The 15,401-nt window shown below is 39.4% G+C and overlaps 1 long non-coding RNA gene across 1 annotated transcript; it reads left to right on the top strand.

The window, feature by feature from the left end:
• The first annotated feature begins 508 nt into the window (after positions 1 to 508).
• LOC120890819 (uncharacterized) lies at positions 509 to 12,774 on the top strand. The gene is made up of 2 exons (XR_005735272.2): positions 509 to 661; positions 12,623 to 12,774. It is a non-coding gene; the product is annotated as an uncharacterized LOC120890819 (long non-coding RNA).
• Positions 12,775 to 15,401: the final 2,627 nt, after the last annotated feature.

Below are 15,401 nucleotides of genomic sequence, written 5' to 3'. Positions count from 1 at the left end.
AGGGTCCTTTTTAAAGTTGAAGTTCTGTTTTTGATAAGAAAAAGCTCTTAAGAATGCTTTTTATATAGCATTGTATATCTGTATTTATAGTCGATACCTTCCTTCACTTTGCTTTTCCTATGCTACAATGCTAAGTTTCCCTTTATATCTTGCAACGGTTAACATTCTGCTTCTGAAAATTATCCATTAAAATTTTATCAATTTTGTATTTTGGTGAGACAGTATGAGGAAATGCCATTGTGAAATTAGATTTTTTCTTTGACATCAGGCGCCCAGTCAGCAATCCAATCCCATGTTTTTCTATTGAGACATTAGGGTTTGATATAATTTTGGGCAGAAAACATTTTAAAAATGAAACAATTGAATTTTCTAGATGGTCTTGGGGACCACTTAGCTTAAGAGAATACACTTCCAAATCAAAAGCCTTTCAATCATCTTAAATATTATTTGGATGATATTTGCTCTGTGTGTAGTAGCAGTTTGAATTTGTATTGAATGTTTGACCGGCTCATGCACACATAGATGATGTATGAAATTATTATTTCATATTTTTCTAGTGTTTGCATTGCAAGTGACATCTGGCTGACAGGAACTTGGAGAAATGGGATACGAAGTGAATGCTGCAGTTACCACGAGCATCATATTTATCAAAAGGTTTAAGGTTGGTCTGTCTTTGTTTAACATTTGAAACCTGGAACAGTGACTGAGAAGCACTACATTTCAGTGTGGTGTGCATTTTTAAACTGAGTTGTTTAGTAAGGGAGTAGTCAAAGAATAAACACTAATTGTATTATTTGTTCTGCTCATGAAACTAAGTATTATACATCCTAATTTTACGAAAACACACTTAAATTAGATTTGATATAATTTCCATACATTTTGCTTGTATTCAGAAAATGTACAGATTTTGTGTTAGAGGAGCATGCATATTGAGCACTGTTCGTCATTACTCACAAAAGGCGATGTAGGAGGAAAAACAGCTCACTGCATTTTAAATTTTATTTTCTAATTTGTAAATGTGCAAACTGGAAGTAAGACATGTGAAAACATGTAGTGTAATGTTTGCAAGCGCTGACTCTGTTGCAGTACACGCATATAAACACACACATTCTCTCCTATTGTCCCTTTTCTTAGAGGACATGTACAAGTTCTTAATTCAGTTCTAAGAAGTACCGTTCATTTAACAAAAGTTTATGAGCCTAATAGGGACTGTGGACCAATTGGGTGCTGGGGATATGCCAAAGAGTTAGACAATCTCTGCTCTTAGTAAACCCACAGTCAGGCAGCAGGAGGAAACCAATATGAAATAGCGAAGTGCAATACAGGGTTACTGGCACCAAGATAAAAGTGTAGCATCATTGATAACATGGGTGCAAAATGGTGGTAGTGGGCCACTTCCACTATAGGGAAGCAGGAATGTAACAGGCAGGTCATTGTGAAATCCTTTCAGACTCACTTTTTTTTTTAATCACTTCAAGACATATACTTGAATATCTACTTCTAGTGTTTTTTCAATAGCGTTTTAGTGTTGGAAAGCATTATGGTATTACAAATATACTACATATTTTAAAATACTGTGCTATGTTTATTGAAAAATAAAAAAACTACACACACATCATTATTGAATGTATTTCTATGTAATTCAAAACTCTTCCCATACATAGTTATTAATGACACATAATAATCTGATTGATATTCAATACCATAAATTAACTGTTACTCCATTGGGATGCTCACTCTGTTTTCCCTCTCTCTCAACCAACAATAAGTTGGTGACTTCTGAAAAAAAAAGGCATTCAGGAGAAGAGAGATGCACCTCCAATGATGAGATTTCTGGCATTAGATTAAGACATGATTACAGGGCTGGGGATGTGGCTCAAGCGGTAGCACGCTCGCCTGGCATGCATGCGGCCCGGGTTCGATCCTCAGCACCACATACCAACAAAGATGTTGTGTCCGCCGAGAACTAAAAGATAAAAATATATATATATATTAAAAATTCTCTCTCTCTCTCTCTCTCTCTCTCTCTCTCTCTCTCTCTCCTCTCTCACTCTCTCTTTAAAAAAAAAAAGACATGATTACAGCAGTAACATTTACTAGGCATCCTGCTGCTGTGCTATGTACTTTACATGTGCTTTTTGGTTTTCTGCCACAGGAATTTTGATTCAAGTGTAGTGTAGAGGAAATAGACTATGGATTACCTTGGAGCCAAGTTCAAGTTTAATTCCCAGATTTTTCTGAATGGGTGATTTCCAGAAACTAGTTCAATCTCCCTGACCCTTACCTTCTTCTTTCATGAATTGGTATAATTTCATCACTCATTTATATTTAATAATATTAAGATCAAATGATGCATAAAGGATCTTGATTGGCATAGGGGATGTAAGATGGGAGTGACAGGTCCCTCATCTTTGAGGAACTTACAGCCTAGTGGCAAAGTCAGACTTGGGAACAGGTCTGACAGATCCCAGGGGAATGCATTCTTCCTGATGGAGGAGCATTTGGGCTGGATCTTAAGCAGGTTTTTACTTTCTGTCCTTTGACAAAAGTGCTTGTCTTCTGTTAGTCAAACAATTATATACCCAGTGTCATGCATGTTTTCCCTGCCCCGAAGAAGCATACTAGTTAGTTTCAAGTCTTAAGGCTCAGGAGAATGTGGCTTCTGTTGCATAGACTAACATAGTAACCCTCTTTTAGACAGAGAGTCCTATAGATGTATCAGTGGCCAGTTTCTAATATTGTATTTTTAAAACTTCATAATCTGAATAAAGCTATTAATAAAATGTCCAGAATTTTACAAATGGACAATTATATTAAGCAATATATAGATGTACCCTATAATCAGTTTTGGGTCTGCACATATGTCCCTACCTGCTAAAAACCTAAAATTAAAGCTACCATACTTTAAGCTACCAAATTTTCGACTGTTCATAATCTATCAATTTAAAATGCTTTGGATACCATTAAAACTGTCATTTGAACCAGAAATATAATTTGAGCAAAATTTTATCTTCCTTCTCCTAACAAAATTGGACCCAAAACTGTAAGAGAAGATTCACCAAATTATAGAAAGTAAATATATTTTCAAAAGTCACTAAAGAACTCCAATTTTAAAGTAAAGCCATCTAAAACTCCTATCTCCTGTTATAAACCCGTGAAGTGTCAGATATTGCCATAAAAACGCTGCATAACAATCCATCCCCAAATTTGGTGGTTTCAAATAAACATTTATTTAGCTTTTGCAGAGTGATGAACTGGAATTTGGCTTGCCTAGACTGGTCACGACTGATGCTGGCTCTGTCCCATATCTCTTATTCTCTTCTTCAGACCTGTGCACTAGGCACGTCCTTCTTTGGTCTTCTCACCAAAGACCAAGTCCAGTTACTTGTCAAACCTTGGTTTGCATCACTTCTGCTGATATGCCACTGGCCAAGGTATGTCATTTAGTCAAACCCAAAGTCAAAGATAGGAAGAGCACTGCATGGTTACATGGAATACAGGAAGTGGTACAGGACAGGGGCCATGAATGCATATTGCCCTAAGGGGCCATATAGTTTTCTATGAGGAAAAATGGAGTCTAAAGTTGGTAAGATTTTATCTTTTATTTATTATGTATTTTATAGACCTTCTGTATTTCAGGCACTGACATTTTACCTCTGCAATCCTACAAAACACATTTCAATATCCTGATTGTACAGATGAAGAAACTGAGTCTCAGAGATGTTGAGGCAGATGTCTGAGCTCCCATGGTTGGTCAGTGGCAGTCAGCAGCAGGAGCTAAATCCTATCTATGGACTCTGAGCTTTGGCATCTGTTCTTTCTACTATGTAATGATGCCTGGAAGTACAATTTCAATTGTGAAATTTAAGAACCAGAAGAAATCTAAGAACTCATCTAATCTCATTTTATAGATGAAACAACTGAGCTGTAGAGAGATCATTTTCGTACTTTTATCATACTAGTTAATAGAAAATCAAGGAACTAGAACCTGTGTTTCTTGACTCCTCGCTTGTTCCTAAGTATTATGGGTTTTTGTCACTTGACTACCTGCTGTGTGCCAGGCTCTGTGTCAAATCTAATCCTCTGTTGCTCAAATCTATTCCTGATTATAGAAATGAAGAGAAATGGAAGATCATGTGAATACCTACCATACAACACAATGGATGTCTTTGTTTTCATAAAATTCACTAAAAGTGAGATTCTGAATTCTAGCAACCATCTATCCACTAATGTATATGGAAGATTTTCTCTTTGGCAATGACCAAACTCCAACATTTCCCAGAAGCCAGGTGGGTCCAGGGGTCTGCAGGGTGCTATGCAGGCAGCCCGAGTCCCACTGCTGATGGAGAAGGTGGACATCCAGTGCATTTTGGCAGCTGTATAACATCACTGAAATCATACCACTGCCAAGCCCAAACTGAATTAGAGCTGACCTTAAGATGGATTTTGAAAACCGTTCAAATAGATCTCTCTTTTTGGAAAGTTTTCAGAGTAAAAAAGGAGAAAACAATAAAATGCCTCCAATTTGCAGTCCCTCCCTCTGAGATCTGCTACATGCAGCCTCCATACTCTCCCCAGCACTGAGTCATTATCCCCAGTAGGTCCTGCAATCTGAAGTTGGATGGAAAACAAGGGAAATATGGTTTAGAGCTGCTTGCATGAGTTCAAAACTGGACTCCACAAGGTGCTGGGCTAGTTGTAGCCTTGACAGGTGGACAGAGATGTGGAGAAAAGTTGGGGGGTACCTTGTCTGGGTATAAGGGTTACTAGGGCAAGGCATTCAAGTTTTCCTCTCAAAAAATAAAGAACCACATAGGCCAGGGCCCGCCACATAGTAGGTGCCCAGTAAATATTTCTTTGTTGAATAATGACTGAAGTCATAATTCTGTCCCTAAATTTTATTTCCTATCTGGTTGCATTTCCCTTGATTTTGGAGAGAAGCAGTTTGCTCAGACATAGTATCACATAGAGGATGATGATTTAAGCTCTGTATTTCAACACTCAACCAACATGTTTGAGTGCTTACTGTGTTCTAGACATTGAGGATATGATAGCTGGCAAAACCATACATGATTCTTACTCATGTGGAGTATGCAGTCTAATGAAATACATCAAACATGGGTTTTGGATCCTGACGGTATCACTTATTAGCTCTTTGTGGATGGGTAATTTATTAACTTTGTACCTTTGTGCCTCAGTTTTCTTACAGGTCATAGAAAAGTATGCTAGTGGTACTTAACTCAATTTATATGCACATATATATCCTCACATATGTATATACATATATATGTAATATTGTTTGGGACTTAATAAGCACTACATAAAATGTTTGAGGATATGTCATGTATTGCTATGAAGATTAAATATGAAAATTCATGTAAAGAGCTGTGTATGATATGGCCTTATATCAAGAACTTCCTAAATGGAGGATAGTATAATCTATTATGGGAAGTTTTAGACATCATGGCAATTCTAAGCTTCATGTGGAGAAGGTGGGAAAGAGTAAGGAGTGAATTGGAGGGGAGAGCAATGCTAGGTCTCCTGCAACTAAAAATCTGATCTATTTTCTTATTCTCAAACAGATGCTTTGAGCAACACATGGATACACACATACTCACACACACAATTTCTTTGGCACTTTTAGGGATACATTTAGAAGAAGAGGCGTCTACATCACTAAATTAAATCCTCCTAAAAGCTGATATATTGTTCTGAATTCATGTCCCATCTTATAGGCACAGTTGTTCTACCTGGCCCTGTTAAAATTTCTCAGAAAGACCAAAAGAGGCCATAGAAGCTTGGGTACCTCTGTTGCGGGTGTGGGGGACGGACTCCTTTCTGTTCTGGGGGAACTCTTTCCCATCCACAGAGTGCAGCAACATGTATAGATGATGTATTTTCCTTCACACTCCTGTTCCTTTCCTCATCGAGTGTTTCTGATTCAGTATTACCATGTTCTCTGGCTCCAATGAAACCATTAGAGATCTGCCATTAATCATTTTTAATTTTATCCCCTCTTCCTTTCCCACTGGACTTGTGGTAGGGCCTCTCCTCTTGTATATAATCACTCCAACCTGATGTTTCTCCTTCTCTGTGGGCTTCTTCCTCCATTTGAATAGCTCACTCATAAACAGCATCCTCAAGACTGGAGATAAGTAGACATACAAGTGCCTCTGTACTTGAAGCTTCCCATCTGGGCACATCCTCATCCTCTCACTGAAGCACACCTAGGACTCAAGTTTCCACAGCCCTCTTCAGCAGAACAGGAACGTCAGCTCCCTCCTCCCTCCAACTGCATACCAGTGGATGTAGCACTCATGGAATCACACTCTGGCTTCCACAGCGCCCCACTTCAATGGCTCAACCAGGACCCACTGTGCTGGCAGAAGAGGAGGATGGCGTTTGAGAGAGGAGGGGGATCAGGAGAGACTATTAGAGCAAGTGTGTTCTAATAGCCCGAGAGCGACTTCACTAACCATCAGAACAAATAATAAAAGTCATTATAAGCAAAATTCCAAAAAGTTCTCTGTTTTCACAAAACCCAGAAGGAGGCAAAAAAAAAAAGTATCCTTCTATTGCAGCAAGAGAGCAGAGCGCTTTTGCTAAACATACAAAAGATCCACTTGACAGTGGGGGGTGAGTAAACCCAGGAACAAGCAACCAAGTCAGTTCCTGAAAGCTGTGTTATAAAGTGAAAGATAACAATTTATTTTGAACAGTTTAGAAAAGAGACTTTCCTGGAGATGAGGTTGGGAGTGGGGTGGACTTGGACTAGACAAATCTTGGAACTGGAAGGGGCGTTAAGGGCCCACGCCATCTGTTTCACAGAAGAGGCACAGAATAAATTTGCCCAAGGTTACAAGGCTAGTTAGAGTTTGATATTCCAGGCTTCCTAACTCCAAGTCCAGCACTCTCTTCAGAGCCCCAATTTAACTTTGAGATTCTGTCCCACTTTGAGATTCTTTTTTTTTTTTTTTTTTTTTAAGAAGGGGGAGAAGGAGGAAGAGGATTCAAACAAACAAAATGATGGATGGTTGGTTTACCGTTATGGTTCCTGGTAAGTCCAGGATGTGTAAAAGACAATCCCCTCCTGGGAGGAAGGAATGGTTAGCTGGTAGCCATTAACCCTGAAGGTGAATGCTAAACCAGAGCCCATGAAGACTTGTAGTTCTCCCTTCATTTTGTTGTTCAGAGGACTGGGTTCCATAGGCAGAGACAGAGCTGTGTGGAAGAGCTACACTTACCATTTGCTCCTCCAAACACATTCTGTAGGAAGGCGTGGGATTTCACAGCAGTGAGAGCAAAACTATTCACAGCAGTACCATATGCTCCCCACCATCAGGAGCGGCGGCACTGGTCACTGCGCTTGGCAGGCAAATCAACTGAATGGAAATTCTGAAGACCACAGTAGGAGTTTTCTCTTTGTGGGTTTTGGATGGTAAAATCTTCAATCTGTTCCACAGGCAGAAATCAGAGTGAAAAATATTTCTATACAAATTTGTGCGTGTGTGTATGTGTGTGTGTGTGCGTGTGCGCGTGTGCTCATGCACACAAGAACAGGAATATGTATTCTAGAAAAGTTAAGGGGAAACAAAGGCTCAATGTTTATCTTGCACACTACCCTATAGATGCAGGAGGTCACACACTGAATACAAAGAGGAAGAGTCTGAGAACATAGAAGATGGAGAAGGGATTATTTTTGGTTTCAGTTCCATGTTTTCATTTTTTTTCTTTCCTCTAAGTAAAAAAGTAAGATTGAGAAGAATTTCCCAAATGCCAAGACCATTTAATAGCAGAATTACAACTGACGATAAATGCAGCACTTTTTAAAGCTTGTCCTTTCTCTGTTATTAACTTTGTTCTTTCGGTTGTGCCAGAGAAAGCACAAGAGATAGAAATTGGCAGAAATATGGGTCTGAAGAACAGAAATTCAACTCAAAGGAAAACACCTTGAAAACCTCTGGTTAAAATTTAAAATAAAAAAAATCTTTTGTTTAATAGCATAACTTTCATCATCAAGAAAAGGTTTATTTGAGTTAAAAGTAAAATTTAGGACAGTCTATTATCTAATCGTTATTAAGTCCGTGCACGTATGGGGTATTTTCTATTTCCAAAGTGGTTTGCAATCATTAGTTAATCCACTCAGCATGCTTAGTCTAAATTGTGTTATATGCATATAATAGATAAGGAGAGCTGTTGATGGCAAGCAGTGGGACAGCGGCTGAGTAATGGACTGCTAACTCAGAGCTGGGAGTTCTCATCTTAACCACTCAGTCTACACTGGGAGCCAAGCCTGGACCCACAGGACTTTCAGACAAGGATTCTACTTGTTTAAAAAATAAATATATATTTTATACAAATATCTTTTTCCAGCAAGTGTTGGAGGGCCCCAAGTTTTAATTTTCCATGGAATCCCCTTAGTATTGTGTAGGCCCAGTCTCAGTTTTCCCCACAGGTAGAACTCACTTTATGGGACCAGTCTTTCTGTGAATAGGTTCACTGAAAGCCAGCACAATGGTGAATATAGGTTCATGTAGATGTTCACCATCTTTAGCATCAGGAAATTGTCCAGAGTTGAAATGTGTTGGAATCAATCAGTGATTAACTTCCTTTTCTTTTCCTTTCTTTTTAATTCTTTCTTTTACAATATTAGTCTGTATTATTAAAATTTGTCAATTTTTCTCTTGAGAAAGAGAATCCTCTAAGCAAGACGTAGCTTTTAAGTATTCTAATGTATGCTGTTCAAACGTGAACCAAATGCTGGCCCAGCAGAGTTTGCCCACATCTTTCCTGGAATATGCTAGCATAGCTTTTCTTTATTTTCATTTGTTTGCGGCCACCCTATGCAAACACATTAATTTGTGGCTCAGATAACATATTCCATGTGTTTAATTAGCCATTGCATGAAATGTAAAAAAGGTGGAGCTTTTAAAAATGCAATCTACTTTTCTCCCAGTTTCCTGGGAGATGTAAAGATGTTCACCATCTTTACACATTTTCTGGTTGGTCTTTGGTTGTTTAATCTTTTTTACAATAAAGAGTCTATTCAGACTGAATTTGTCTGTTTCGAATTTTAGGTTTCCTTTTGATAATAAGAATTTAATTGGTTCTAAAGACAGATCAATTTAATTCTGCTCTACCTTATATAGTGTGTATAATGTAGTCATTGCTCAATAAGTGGATACACATAATAAAATAGTACTTCAATAAATTAGTGTTAGGGACTTCCCTTTTATAAAGGTTCTAGATTTTTCAATTGCATTCAAATGTCCATCAATTCTCATTTGCTTGGTAAGATTTTAATTTCTTGAATGATGTCTTAACTATAGTGCAATGACGTCAGGGAAAAAAAAAAAAAAAGACCCGCACTTCATTTGGAGTCTTTTCAGAAATTCTTGCACTAATTGATTAACAGAATAGTGTCCTCTGAAATTCCCCCACAAATTTACCGGCCAGCCTCGGGGTGATTCACTGTGACGTCACTGGGAGACATGAAGCCCAGGACGATGATGGTGCCAGTTCATAACTTTTCAGTGAGAAAGCATTCAGGTTACACAGAGTGTTAATCTGGCCACAAAATGGGAGACGGCTGAGTCTGCCTGGAATGTCTGGCTGCTGGTTGGCAGACGCAGCCCTTTCCCCACCTTGGATCTGCTGGGCTAAGGATGCTTTCATAGTAATTTTCCAGTGTCTTCCTTGATCAGTAGACTGCAGCATTTTATCATTTTGCAGATTTTGTTTTCTTCATGGGTTATTACTTCCACTGAACTGCACTTAACATCTATTAGCTTAGGTCTCCAGAAGATCAAAGTCCCTCTGTATCTGATTATTCTGCTCTTTGCAATTTGTGTCTCCCTCTCACCCTACCCCTCCCCATCAATCCAGGAGCCTTGCACATTTACAGATTTGGTTTCAGAGTCTTCTCCTAAATCGTTTATAGACATAAAAGCATCATAAAGAGGACATTGTGCTTCTAGAAAGAAAATAAGGGGAAAAATGTGAAGACAGCAATAGTGATTCTTGTATTATTTCTATCTCAATATGAATCTTTTTAAACTCATGTTTAAAATATTTTTGGTAATGGGATGGACGAGAGAGAGAGAGAGAGAGAGAGAGAGAGAGAGAGAGAGAGAAGGAGCTAATGTCATAGTCCATAGAATTATGTTAATATCATAGAAACTAAATTCCTGCTGAGATTTATTCCATCTACTAAATCATTCACTCTATTCCTCTCCCTTTCTTTCAAAGCCTTGTCCTGTCTCCCCACATTTTATTTAAAAACATTTGCATTGTCTTTTTTGGGAACCTGTCCACAGGGCCAACATTCCATTCATTTTATGGTTTACTGTTAACCCTAATGACTAGGTTCTGATGGAGGATTTTATTTCCTTTCTGAGCCTTTAGCAAATACTAATCACCCTCTAAATTTCTTCTCACAGCTGTGATGTACCAAAAATCCTCTGTCAAATGTCAACCCACTCCTACCAATGTACCAGAGATGGCCTGAGCAGGGCATTCGCACTGGTCTTAAAAAAGAATATTTTTAGAAGCTACATAAGAGGCCTAGTGTACAACTATCAGCAAACATGAAGTGGGCACTTGTGAGTTGAGACAGGTATTAGAAACTCAAACTAAGTCTGGCAGTGGGGAAAAAAAATTAAGGAGATTTGAATCTGAAGAGATTATTGAAATAAAGACCTGGAGCCTTTTTTTGCAAGGATATTTCCTTGTTAGAAGCATTCAATGTTATCTATGGTAAATAAAAGAAGCCAAATCAAGAAGGAGGAGGAAGAAAGGAGGGAGCTTCTCAAACTTGAATATGCACACTGACTACTGAGGGACTTGCTTAAATGAAGACTACAATCCAGCAGATCTGGGGTCGAAAATGAAATTCTAAAATACTCCTAGGCAATCAGATGCTGGTGGTCCCAGGTCCATGCTTTCACATAAAGTGTTTCCCTGTGCCACATATAGCTATATATAAACACTATAGTTCAACACTGCAGAAGGCGCCCCCCTTCCTCTATTTGGTATACCTCAGCCCCTTGGGAGACATCTCTGAGGAAGGATCGTGAGGAGCCCTAAACTTGTCTGAATTCTATAATTCTCTGACATCTTTAGAAACTCCCAGGCCACGCCTTAGGTCCATCAAATCAGAATCTCAATGAACAGGACCCAGAAATCGATATTTTTAAAAATTTCTCTGGATCATTTCAACGTACAGCCATGTTTGAGAGCTTAAAGAACACTAATATTAACTAGACTAAAAACAATAGCTAACATGTGTTGGCTGCTTCTATATGAGTACCTGGCATTGTGATAAGTGTATGCATTTTCCATAATAATGCCACTTGAAGATCAGGAAAATGAGGCAGAGATTATATCATTTGCCCCCAGGTAACAGCTGGTGGCAGCGATATTAGAAGACAAATAGAGCAATATCATCTAGGAGAAAGCCCAGGAACAGAACTTGCTGGTTAATCACATTCATGCGTGAACCTGAGATTTTCTTTTGTTTGTATATTTGATTTTAACCAACGGTTTCGTGGTGCCATTTTAAAAATTCAATCCCCTTGCTTGTTCTACCCCCACCCTCCAAGACCTAATACTGCCTGCCTGAATCATTCATCACACTGGGCATGCTTAAGGCCCTAGACTCTAGAGCTAATTGCCTCCAATTACTGCTGGCTCCTGGGGCTGACTAGACTCCAGGTAGGCTCTGCTTTGTCTCATTTCTGATTCCTTTGGCCTCTCTTGCACCTAGCTGGGCAGCAGAGGGAGCTATGGCTACCAGGAAAACCAGCCTGTGAACTGCCCCTAAATAGAGAGGATTTTCATGTTCTTCCCTGAAGGAAGTTTTTCCAAACAACTCTTCACCCCAAGGCTAATGCCTACTGCCCTAAACCCCAGGCGCTGGACAAATCACCCATCTGGGCATGCTGACAGCAGAGAAATCAGAAATAAGTTGGCTTTCATTAGGCCCAAAGACACAGGGACCCCTGAGTAGGGCCACAGGGATGAAATAGTCCCTGTAGTTGAGCATAGTTCAGACAGCCTCCAAAAATAGAAAATTTCATCTTCTTCCTGAATGATGTTCTTCATTCAAAAAGGATGAACCACTCTAATAAAATCTGTAAGATATAAACATGGTCTCCCCCGACTTTTTTAACTTTGACCAATGACTGAAATGGAAATTTTTACGAGTCCTAAGTTTTCCCACATTAAGTAGGTTATACTTCAAGTCAACAAAGGCTCATTTAGCTTAGGTTGTAACTGTATTATGGGACAAAGGGTTGAGTGGGGAGCCAGGAATCACCAAGATAATCTTATCATGGCCTAATATTCTGAGGGAAATTTCAAAAATCTAAAATTCTCTCTAAAGCAGGATATCAATTTACCTAGGCCCATAAATTCAGAAAGGCTATTTCTAAGCAGAGGATATTTAGAGTTGTTGGGTTCAGTCCCTTTGACCACAGTGTTCTCTTATGAGATCAAGGTGTGCCGCTGTAACCTTATTAGAATGTCCCTGTGGGACCGGAAGTTAAATACATCAACTCATTCCACGAGAAAGCCCTGCTTTCCCGACTACTCTGAACCTTTGCCTATTTGCTTCTCTCCCCAGCCCTGACAGGGAAAACCAGAAGAAGAGGAGTGATGAGTATCCACTGCTCTTTTATTCACAATGAAAACCTCTTTAGAATTCCTGTTCTACCCTCACTTCTGGGAGTAGTTATGAGCCATCTCTGCAGGATCTGAAGGATGATAGAACCAAAACTTTTCCCTTTAAACAGGTAAGCAACCACGATGCTAGGGACCTTGAATATGTTGCCATGGGTTCATGGAACTCTTGGACAATTGATAATAGATAAAGGGGTCATCATGGCATCTCTGTGACAGTTTTCCACAGCATGAACTGTATGGTTTTGAGTCACTGAAGCAAGTGCTAGCAGTGTGGTGTGAAAATAGATTCAGTGCTTATTAACCTTAATTTCACTTTCTGCATTGTTCAAAAATGTGTTCTAATTGTGTGTGAGCTTGCTTCTCTTCTCCTGGATGCACTCAATCTAGTAAAGGAGCTGGACTATTGCACTGCAAACAGACAGATTAGTAGTGGCACAATTGCATGCAAAAATACACAGACAAGACTTCTCTCTGTAGCTGGAGCCTCCCTGGTAATTCTCCTTGCATGTGTCCTTGAAATTGAGTTGCCAGTTCACTTACACCGGCTAAGAAGTCTGCTTTTCCTCATCAAGCTCTGTCTGGGTGCCCCTGCATTACCCTGTGTGAGTTACATACTCTACCCATGCCCTGCTGAATCTAGTGGGGATCCTGGGCCAGATGGGACATTTGAAAACACATGCAATCTTCTCTCCAGGAAAACAATTCATGGGAAAAAAGGAGGAAGTGACAGTCTTACTAAGGAAGCTGACTTTTTAAAACAGATTTTTTTTTTCCTCTTTGAGTCTTGGTGACTACAGAAGCTTACATAATGATATAGGCACAGAGGAAAGGTAGTTTGAGAGTCTTCCTTTTATAGCCCAGGATAAACTCACCAGTTTGTGGAATCAGAGCCTAAGGAGGAGAGGATGGTGGGTGGTCAGACCTGGGAGCCATTCTCCCTCTCTAGGAATATAATCTGCAATTCTATACACTTTGTTTTCAGGTTAAAACAACAACAAGAAAGTGGTGGGCAGTTTTCCCTAATATCCTAATAGGCTGCCTGAGGCACATAAGCATTAACAAGAAACCTTGTCAAATGATAATCTTAAAAAGAAAATTGAGGCCTTATTCAAATTTGGTGGAGGAAAACACAGAAGTATGCTCCCTATGGCCTTGTCTTAAGCAGAAGCAAGATTTCTCCAGGGATGCTTGTAGGACTCAGGTACTTTGGAGGGACCAACCAACATGGGAACTGGGAACATTTATTCAGCTTAATCTTATGTCCCCCAATGCTGGGTCAGCACCCATTTCAAGGGCACCACACAGCTATATAATTCCTGGACTCTGATTCTCATCAACACCCGCCATAATAGGTAAGTCCAAAGGTTCCCAAACAAATTAGCTTCTTTAGGAATTGACTTCCCCTTTCACTTTTTTTTAGATATATATTTCTCTCTTGTCCCTTCAAGCATGGGCTTTTTATTGAAAGTCAGTTCTGCCCACTAGAAAATCAGATTTTCCTATAGTTCACCTTCTAGGGTAAGCTAGATTTTCACAAATTTGAACCAAAGAAATTACTCAAAAGCTTCCACCCAAGTGGTGGGTGTCTTTTAAAAGTCTCAGCACCAGCCTGACTTTTGATCTTCTATGTGCACCAGAATGACTCACTCTCCCACTCCTGGAAGGTGCTCTGCTTAGCAGCTGTGACAGCTGCTGCCATTTCGATTACTCAGTAGCCATCCTCAGCCCCTTTCTTTCTTGCCCCCTTTCACTGTGGAGGTGGAAGAACCTCCACGATGCTTTCCCACTCTCATTGCCTGATTCCCTGGGATCTGCCAGTTCTGTTCACAAGATTCCAATGCAGCCATGATACTACTTCTGGGAAAATGGTTTTCTTTCTCATAAATGGGAGGAATGGAGTGGGCACCAACCTTTTGACTTTCTTCCTGCCCAATGTGGAGACGATTGTTTGAGGTGCAACTGCTACCCCACTGTAAGCAATGCCAAATAAAATAGAGCAAAGTGGGAAGACAGAAGGATTCTGGGTCCTTGGTGACTCAGTTGAGTTGCAATTGTTCCATGCATATTGTATGGATGTCCTTGTTGCCCTGTTACACACACACACAAACACACACACACACACACATTTATATATTCACTGTAAACATTGCATATTTTTTTCTTTAAAACTAATATGTCCCTAAGTAAAATAAATAACAAAAAACAAACCCAAACTAACACCCTCTCCTTACTTCCCCTCGCCTACCCCCCAAAAAAAATCCCTCAAAAGACAAACTACTAAGTTTCAAACCCTGTCTAAGGGGACTTATTTACGTGCTCGATCATGTACCCATCTTCTTATTTTTGCCATTTCACAGATAGAACAACTAAAGGTTGGGGACTGAAAGTAACTTTACCAAGGTCACACTATAAGCTGCTAAAAGCTGGGGAATGGAGCCAACAGCTCTGTAATCCCAGGCGAGGCCTCCTCTGCTCTGTCTCTCCCACTCAGTTGGGAAAATGTCAAAGGATTTATCAAAAATAGCCTGAAGCTAGATTAGGTATTTTAATACCCAAAGCACTTAATTACTAATACAGTTTAAGATACATTAACCTAATTGGAAACTTTCTGCATATGGCATAGGCTTTTTTTTTTTTCCTGAAAAAAAAAATTTAATAGTACTCTTTTAAAAACTTTTCTATGATCCTACCTCATCTTTATATGCTATTATTGGTTTCCA

This window comes from Ictidomys tridecemlineatus, chromosome 11 (assembly GCF_052094955.1).
Source record: "Ictidomys tridecemlineatus isolate mIctTri1 chromosome 11, mIctTri1.hap1, whole genome shotgun sequence".
In the NCBI taxonomy this organism is placed as follows: Eukaryota; Metazoa; Chordata; class Mammalia; order Rodentia; family Sciuridae; genus Ictidomys; species Ictidomys tridecemlineatus.
This window is presented reverse-complemented; position numbering and strand designations above follow the sequence as displayed.